We start from the raw sequence: 9229 nt of genomic DNA on the forward strand, positions 1-9229 counted from the left end.
CACGTGGTTCTCACGCGCTCAGGGTGGCGAACGGTGGAGGCGGGGAACCGGGCCGTCGCAGGCCGGGGTAGTGAGTTGGTCCTAGTTCCCTGCGCCTTCCATGTCTTGATTGGCTGAGTGGGGTGGCTGAGCCCCCATCCTGGCTCTTTATAAAGAGCCGGGGGGAGGAAATGGAGTCCCGCACTCTTCCATCTTCTTTTTTTCTTCAGCTTCTGCCCTTCCGCTCCCCCCATCCGCCATGGAGAGAGGGGATCCTGGCTCTTCAACGGTGGCGGCGAGGGTCGCTGCTCGACAACGCGCCCTCCCTTCCCCTTTACCCGTGGTGGCAGAGCCAGTCGCGAGGGGAAGGGGGAGGGGGCGAGGCCGCAGACGAGGCCGCGGACGAGGTCGAGGCGCTCAGGGAAGAGGAGAACGGGGCGGCGCGCCGGTCCCGCCTCCGCCGGTAGTTCCTCCCCCCATGGAGGGCCATGTTGGAGATGACCCTTGCGAGTTCTTCGTCAGGCTGCGCCGGTCGCCTCGCCGTCGTCTTCGTCTCCCAACCCCATTCGCGAGCGAGATGGAGCTGGATCCGCCAGAGTCCTTGCAGTTGCACATGAGGGGCTGTTGGATCAGCGGTATGCGAGCTCGCGTCGACTTCCCAGCCCCTCACGTGATGTATCTTGGCCGAGGGTGGAAGACGTTCGCTCATATCCATCGCTTGACGGTGGGGCTTACCCTCCATTTCAAGCTGATGGAGGGCGGCCTCCTCTCCGTCAAGGTCTTTGGGTGCTTCGGGACTCGGGCGAGGTGCTGCGTGGAGAGCTCTTCCGATAGCGAAGATTCTTCCTCGAGCGGGAGTGGTGAGGAGGACAGCGGCAGCGACAACAAGGGTAGCGGGCGGTAGGATGACGGGTCCGACTAGGTGTCGGGCGTCGCTCCGCGCGGCACCGGCGATCCCATCATCCGTGTCGCCGGCTTCCTGAACTTCTCGGGGTCGTCTCCTTGGGCGGCTGGCGTTGGGAGGCTGCAGAAGAGGAAGAGGGCAGGCGGCAAGGCCGTCAAATCGGAGTATGCGGGCACCGATGCCTTCGACGCATGCTGACGTCCTGCCGCCTCGTCTTCGAGCTCTCCTTCCGGCGCTGCCATCACCATCTAGCCTTCGGACGGTCACCGAGATGTTCTCTTGGTGCCTCCTGCCACCCGCAGTTCGCCTAGGCGCTCCCTTTTGCCCTTTTCGCCTCTTTGACCTGACTCCTGAGGAGAGGGACAAGAAAGGGATTACGGGCACCTTATCTCTTTTTAGTTTGTAAGCCTTTAGGCTCTAGCTGAATTTAAAACTTGTAATCCCCACTATTCATGTTTTTCATTCCCTATGGGCCGTACCTGAGTGGAATGTTTTTAATGAAAAAGGGGATGCTTGCCGGGTCATTTGTTTGCGGGTAGAACCCACGATGAGGAATAAATCCTTGATATCCTTAAGATAAACACTTCCTTGCCCGTCAACAGGCCCTGCCGTCTTCCCACTTCGCTCGTCCTTTCTCACGCTTTCGCCGGAGGCAGGGATGAGGTGGGTTCAGGCTCCTCGTTTCGTTCTTTTCCTGCCACGACTACGACCAAACCTGGCCCTAGGAACGAGCCCTAGGGCCTAGAGTTTTTAGGGGAGCACGGTAGCTTTGGAAAAAATGAGGTTTCACATCCCTCGGTCCATGGGGGAACGCATGATAAGGGATGAAGAACTTATCTGAAGCTGTAGCCCCCGGCAACTCTGGTTTGCCGTGGGCAAATCTTTATACTCGCAGCCCTCGGCAACACTGGCTTGCCGGGGTTTAGATGCCATTCTATTCCTCTTTTCTTTCTCGTCCCCAAGTGATCCGACAAGGATATCTGTGAGTCCTGCGAACCAAAGAAGACAAAAGATCGGCAAAGAGACGCACACTCGACCTCTAAGCTAGGGGTTAGTCGCTGCTAAGCACTATCAACCGTAACCAAGGACGAGACTTGACCTAGCATGCATGCTATAACTTAGGGCGCTAGCGCTTCATTTATTTATGCTCAGGGTCTGCGCCTGGCTTTGTACAAAGGGTTACATGCATCATCGGCAATGCTTGTACAAAAGGTGGCTTGCCGGGGGGCCCGGCAAGCCGCGCCTCACGGGTAAAACTTGCGAAGATGCTCAATGTTCCAGGAGTTACTCACCGAAACAGCATCTTCGGTCTCCACGCGGACTGCGCCAGGCCTGGTGACTCGTATTACCCGATAAGGGCCTTCCCACTTTGGCGTCAACTTGTTGGAATTCTTGGCCGATTGAATGCGCCGAAGGACAAGGTCGCCTTCCTCAAGGCTCCGGGCATGAACCTTGCGGCTATGGTAGCGGAGCAAGGCTTGCTGGTAGCATGCTGCTCTTACAGCCGCCCGAAGACGATCTTCCTCAAGGAGCACCGCGTCATCTTGCCGTAGTTGCTCTTGCTCAAGCTCGTTATAAGCGAGCACTCGAGGTGACCCATATATGAGTTCAGTGGGGAGAACTGCTTCTGCCCCGTATACCAGGGCAAAAGGTGTCTGGCCGATGGCTCGATTTGGCGTCGTCCTGATCGACCAAAGAACCGTTGGCAACTCATCAATCCAGTGCCTTCCACTCTTATGCAGCCTGTCAAAGGTCTTGGTCTTCAAGCCTCGCAGTACTTCAGCATTTGCCCTCTCAGCTTGATCATTGCTTCGTGGGTGAGCGACGGAAGCAAAACAGATTCTGCTGCCGAGGTCTTGGATATATTGCATGAAGGTGCGGCTTGTGAACTGGGTGCCGTTGTTGGTGATAACCCTGTTAGGTACGCCAAAACGGCACACCAGTCCCTTGAAGAACTTGACGGCTGACTGGGCTGTGACCTTCCTTACTGCCTCCACCTCTGGCCACTTTGTGAACTTGTCGATTGCAACATACAAGTACTCAAAGCCCCCGACAGCGCGGGGGAAAGGGCCCAGTATGTCGAGCCCCCAGACCGAGAAGGGCCAGGAGAGAGGAATGGTTTGAAGGGCTTGGGCTGGCTGATGGAGCTTCTTTGAATGGAACTGACACGCTTCACATCTGGTGACGAGTGTCGTTGCATCCTGGAGGGCGGTGGGCCAGAAGAAACCTTGCCAGAATGCCTTGCCGGCAAGGGCCCTTGACCCAATGTGGGATCCACAGATGCCTCCGTGTATCTCCGCCAACAGCTCCAGTCCTTCCTCTCGAGGGAGACACTTCAATTTCACACCGTTCGGCCTCTTTCTGTACAGGACGTCATCGACGAACTGGTACATGGTAGAGCGACGGGCTACTTTCTCCGCTTCTTCCTACTCCTCAGGGAGTTCCCCTATTTGAAGGAATCGGACGGTATGTTGTGCCCATGCTGGAGCCTGGGGCTCGACAGCGAGGGCTAAAGGCATTTCCTCCGCTATAGGAACGGTTGTCTCGACAGCGAGAGCTTGACGCTCCGCCGGAGCCAGTCGTCCCGTGGTGGGCTCAGTACCCTCGGCAACATCCTTGTCGGCTGCTCTGGGGAGCTTGGCGGGGAAGTACTTGCCGGGCCCTGATTTCCTACTCTTGTTCTTCTCTGTTGATGGGTCAACGAATGGCTGAGTTAGCTGAAGCACAAAGGTACCTGGTTCCACAGGTAGCTTGAGGGCAGCGCGTTTGGACAGGTAATCGGCGATATCGTTCTCCGCTCGGGGAACGTGTTCAGCCCGTATACCATCGAAATGCTCTTCCAGCTTTCTCACTTCATCGACGTAGGCCTTCATCAACGGGCTCTGGTAATCCTTGTTGACTTGCTTGACAACGAGCTGTGAGTCCCCCCTGATGATGAGTTTCTTGATTCCGAGGTCCGCCGCAATCCTAAGACCGGCAAGCAGCCCTTCATACTCTACTGTATTGTTGGTTGACGCCTCCCTGGGGAAGTGCATCTGGACCACGTACTTGAGGTGCTCTCCAGTGGGCGCGACAAGCAGTACGCCAGCCCCGGCGCCTTGTAAGGAGAAAGCTCCATCAAAGTACATGATCCAATCACAACTTGCCCCCTTGCCGGGGCGAGCAGTCTCTTGAGCTTCTTCGTCAGGCGTTGCGGTCCATTCTGCAATGAACTCCACTAGGGCTCGACTCTGAATTGTCAAGGTGCTTTCAAACTTGAGACCAAAGCTGGACAGTTCCAGTGCCCATTCCACAATCCTTCCCATCGCATCCGGATTGTGCAATATCCGCTGCAGAGGGAAGCGAGTGACGACAGTGATTTCGTGTGCCTGGAAGTAGTGGTGCAGCTTCCTCGAGGCCATAAGAAGGACGAAGAGCAATTTCTGCACGCCGGAGTACCTCGATCTAGCCCCCTGCAGGAGGGAACTAACAAAGTAGACCGGGTGCTGCACCATTTTCTTCTTTGGCGGCACGTCAACTGGCTGCGTCATCTCTGCATTGGTGGTGTCGGGCTCTGCCGCTGCCATATCCTCGTCGTTGACCTCTCTCTGTGCCACCAGCACAGCGCTGACCACCTGGTCTGTCGCCGCCAGGTATAGTAGCAACGACTCCTGTGGCCTGGGCACGACTAGTATTAGCATGGAGGAGAGCTACTTCTTCAAACCTTGCAATGCTGCTTCGGCTTCTGGCATCCACTCCATCGGGCCCGCCTTTTTCAGGATCTTGAAAAAGGGAAGGGCGTGCTCGGCAGACTTGGAAATGAACCTGCCCATGGCGGCGACGCAACCAGCAAGCCGACGCACATCCTTGATTCGCTTGGGTGCTTCAATCTGCTCTATAGCTTTGATTTTGTCTGGGTTGGCCTCTATCCGCTGTTGTGACACCAAGAACCCGAGAAGCTTGCCGGACGGGACGCCAAAGACGCACTTCTCAGGGTTCATCTTGAGATTGATCTTTCGCAGGTTTGCAAATGTTTCTTGCAAATCTGGTATGAGGGCTGCCCTGTCCTTGGTTTGACCACTATGTCATCCATATAAGCCTCCATGTTTCTATGGAGCTGGGGTTCAAAACCAATCTGGACCACCCTCGCAAACGTCGAGCCAGCACTCTTCGACCTGAAAGGCATCCGCATGAAACAATACGTACCACATGGGGTGATGAATGCTGTTTTCTCTTCATCTTCTCTTGTCATGAAGATCTGGTGGTAGCTGGAGTAGGCGTCGAGGAATGACAACAGATCACACCCAGTCGTGGAGTCAACAATCTGGTCGATGCGCGGCAACGGGAAGGGGTCCTTAGGGCAAGCCTTATTGATATCTGTGTAATCAATACACAGTCTCCACTTCCCATTCGCCTTGTGCACCACGACCGGATTGGCCAACCACGTTGGATGGAGCACTCCCCTTACCAAATGCGCTGCTTCCAGTTTCCGGATATCTTCAGTAATGAACTCTTGTCGTTCCAAAGCTTGCTTTCTGACCTTCTGCTTGACGGGTCATGCATGAGGACAGACAGCAAGGTGGTGCTCAATCACCTCCCTGGGAACACCGGGGATGTCGGAATCTTGCCATGCAAACACATCGACATTCGCCCGCAGGAAGGTGACGAGCGCGTCTTCCTATTTGCCGTCAAGGGCGGAGCTTATGGTAAAAGCTCCTCCCGTGCCGTCCTCATTGACATAGACCTTCTTGGTTCCTGGTGATACGGCCTTGGGCTTCTTGTTCCCACTGGTAGAGTTCTCTGGCACGTCCTCGACGGCAGCGCTACACTCCGAAGAGGCGCGCTTGCCGGAGTGGGTGTCCGAGGTCTCACCGGTCTTCTTCTTCTTCTTCCCTCCCGGGGTCCCGGCAGCAGGAGTAGGTGCCCTAGCGGCGGCAGCTGCTGCACCTGCTTGCTGGTATAGTTGGTCAGCGCAAACCAATGCATCTTTCTTGTCGGAGGGGATGGTGATGATCATCATAGGTCCAGGCATCTTCAGGGTGTTGTAGGCGTAGTGTGACGCCGCCATGAACTTGGCCAGTGCTGGGTGGCCGAGGATCCTGTTGTATGGCAAGGGGATCCTGGCAACATCGAACACGATCCTCTCCGTCCTGAAGTTCAGGTTGCTTCCAAAAGTCACGGGCTGCGTGACCTTTCCCTTGGGTTGGCTTCTTCCTGGGTTGACCCCCTGAAACGTGCCCGTCTCTTCGAGGTCTCCATCAGGAATCTGCAGTTTCTCGATCACGGCAGGCGAGATCAAGTTCAGACCGGCCCCGCCATCGACTAGCATCTTCGTCACCTTGAGGTTACATATCGTTGGTGAAACCAACAATGGCAAGCACCCGACCGCAGTAGTGCGATCAGGGTGGTCCTCAATGTCGAAAATGATAGGTGTGCTGGACCACTTCAGCGGCCTTTGGGCATCAAAGGACGGCTCTGCTGCCGTAATCTCTCGCGCCCACTGTTTAAACCAGCGATGAGAAGTATGCAGCGAGGCACCACCGTCGATGCACATGGCCTCTGTAGCTTTCTGAAACTCTTGGTCGCCGGCTTCGTCGTCCTCTTCGTGATCGTCGTCTTCTGGCTTTCTGTCACGGCCCCGGGCGGGCCTCTCCTGTTGCTTATCCTTGTCGCGACGGCCCGCCTGGCCGTCACGCTTCTTGCCGGACCCCTCAGCACCATCTGGGCCCTTCTCCTTGTCCCGCCTCTCATACTCAGCCCTCTGCTTTTCAGCGAGGAGCTCGACCTGTCGGCAGTCCTGGAGAGCATGGCCCTTGGTGCGATGGATCTTGCAGTATCGCTTGTCGGAGTTTCCCGGCTTCTCGGCAGCCGCCAAGGCCTGGCATGCGACGCACCCGGCAACCTCCTTGCCGGGGTCATCTGCCTTGGTTTTCTTGGTGGAGCCGGCGTCTTCGGATCCCTCAACGGCAAGCACGGCTTTTCCTTTGCGCTTCCTGTTGCGGTGTCGGTCTTTCTTCGCCGGGGCAGCAGTATCCTCATCTGAAGAGTCGGTTTCCACGCCGACATCTTCAGCGGGGTACTTCCTTCCCTCTTTGGCTCGGGCACATTTGTCGGCAAGAACATAGAGTTCTGCCACATCCCTCACCTTGTTCATTGCCAGCTCTTCGCGCATCTTGCGGTTACGCATGTTCTGGTGGAATGCGCTGATGATGGCGGCAGGGTGAACATCAGGGATATTGTACTGTACCCGGCTGAACCTCTGAATATACTTACGGAGACTCTCGCCTCCCTTCTGGGGAATGACGTGCAGGTCGCTTGCCTGGCCATGGGCTTGGTGGCCTCCAGTAAAGGCGCCCACGAACTCATGGCACAAATCCGACCAGGAGGAAATAGAGTCTACCGGCAAGTGCATCAACCATGACATGGCATTGGGTTTAAGAGCCAATGAAAAGTAATTCGCAAGCACCTTATCATCGCGGGCACCGGCAGCTTGCATCGCGATGGTGTAGACGCTGAGGAACTCGGACGGATGGGTCTTGCCATTGTACTTCTCGCCCACGTCAGGTTTGAAGGTGCGGTGAGTGGGCCACTGGAACTGCCGCAGCTCACGGGTAAAAGCCGGACAGCCTACCTCGTAAGGTAGGCCTCCAGGGCTCCCCGGTGCTGGGTGGCTCACAGCAGGCCCTGCTCGCCTTTCTGATTGGTGGCGCACCCCGCGCCGGCGCTCGATAGTGGTTCGAGCGTCTTCATGTTCTCGTTCCCGAAGAACTTGGCGCTGGTCATAGTGGGCCCGTGGGTCGGACGATGCTACGGAGATCTCGTCGCCCGTGATGTCGCGACGGGCTGGCGTCCGAGTTACCGGGCGAGGAGGAGGCGAGTGCACCGTGGTCGCGGCGTAGCCGGCCCTTCTGCCACTAGTGCGTGGGACTCCGTCGGAGCATCGACCCGGGGGCTCCACCGGGCTCGGTTCGTCTTTCTTGGCCATCGCAAGAAGACTTCGGATAGTGGCCCTCCATTCGTCGAGTTTCCCCGTGATGGGAGGGAAATCGAGGAGCAACTGCACGTGTGCCAGGGCTTCTGCTGGTGTTGGTGGCAGCGAAACCTGCATGGATCGCGACGCGCTTTGACTTTTGACTATGTCAGAAGGAGTTCTATCACGACCCCGTGGTCGCATGCCATCTTCACCAGCGCCTCGGCGGGCGGGCAGGTCTTCTAAATCCCGGGAGCGGTGCTCGGGGCTCTTTCCGCGGCGATGCCCGAGGTCCTCGGCGTGATCACGCCGTTCGTCGCGCGCCACTTGAGAAGAGCGCACCGTCAGTGTCAACGTGGGAGTCTTGGAAGCCCTCGCATCGCCTTCGGGCAGGGTGGCGGCGATCCTAGAAGGCCCCGCGCCACCCGCGGAGGGCCTGGCTCGGTAGATTTGGCGACGTGCTGCCCGTTACCAGGCGCACGAACATCGCCGCCTCCCAAACTTCGGCTGCTGGGACGGTGTTGGTGTTCGCGAACGGCGCCCCGGGTCTTTTCTGCGACCGGTCCGCTGCTCGCCCGCGTCGGGACGGAATGCCCGGCTCCCGACGGCCCAACCGCCACCGTCATCTTCTTCTTGGGTGCCATGATGAAGAAGAAGCGTCGAACTAACTGCTAGAGCCGATTCTCACAACTGCGCCCCCTACCTGGCGCGCCAAAGATGTCGGTGCGAGGACGACACCTATGGGATCACGAGAATCACTACTACGGTTGCGAGTCGCGGGGTTGTGAGAAGGGCGGATCAAACAGGTAGCACACGAGTTCTTTATCCAGGTTCGGGCCACGAGGATGCGTAAAACCCTACTCCTGTCTTGGTGATTTGTTTATCTATGTTCCTGAGCTAGCAATGGGGCGTCAAGAGCTCCAAAAAGCTGAATCCCTCTCCTGGTCGCCCTGGGCACACAGGAGGTGGAAAGGGCACAGTGATACGAGTTTATCCTTTGCATTACGTGACAAGGCGCATTTAATGTGTCGTGCTTAGGTGTCCCTACTTTATCGGGGCGGGGGAGAGCCCGGTCTTGTCCGTCGCCGATCACGTTGACACGCGCCCTGGCCAGCGGTGCCTGTGGTGCCATATAGGCAGGAAGGTAGCTGAGGTGGCACAGCGGTGGGCCTCCATGAAGATCTGCTTGCCGCCACGCAGGTGCTTGCCCAACTGGTTGGGTCAGCAGTCGCATGCGAACGGCGGTGGAGGTTTTGGAATTGGCGTGGGCCTGACGGTGGCCCTACGGGTGCCTTTAGCAAGGGCCTCGCCGTAGCCCCGGCAAGAGTCTTGTCGGGGCCCCGGCAAGGGTCTTGCCGTGGCGCCTGCTATCATCCCCGGCAAGGCTCCTGCCAGGG

The sequence above is a fragment of the Triticum aestivum genome, chromosome 2B (genome assembly GCF_018294505.1).
Source record: "Triticum aestivum cultivar Chinese Spring chromosome 2B, IWGSC CS RefSeq v2.1, whole genome shotgun sequence".
Classification (NCBI taxonomy): Eukaryota; Viridiplantae; Streptophyta; class Magnoliopsida; order Poales; family Poaceae; genus Triticum; species Triticum aestivum.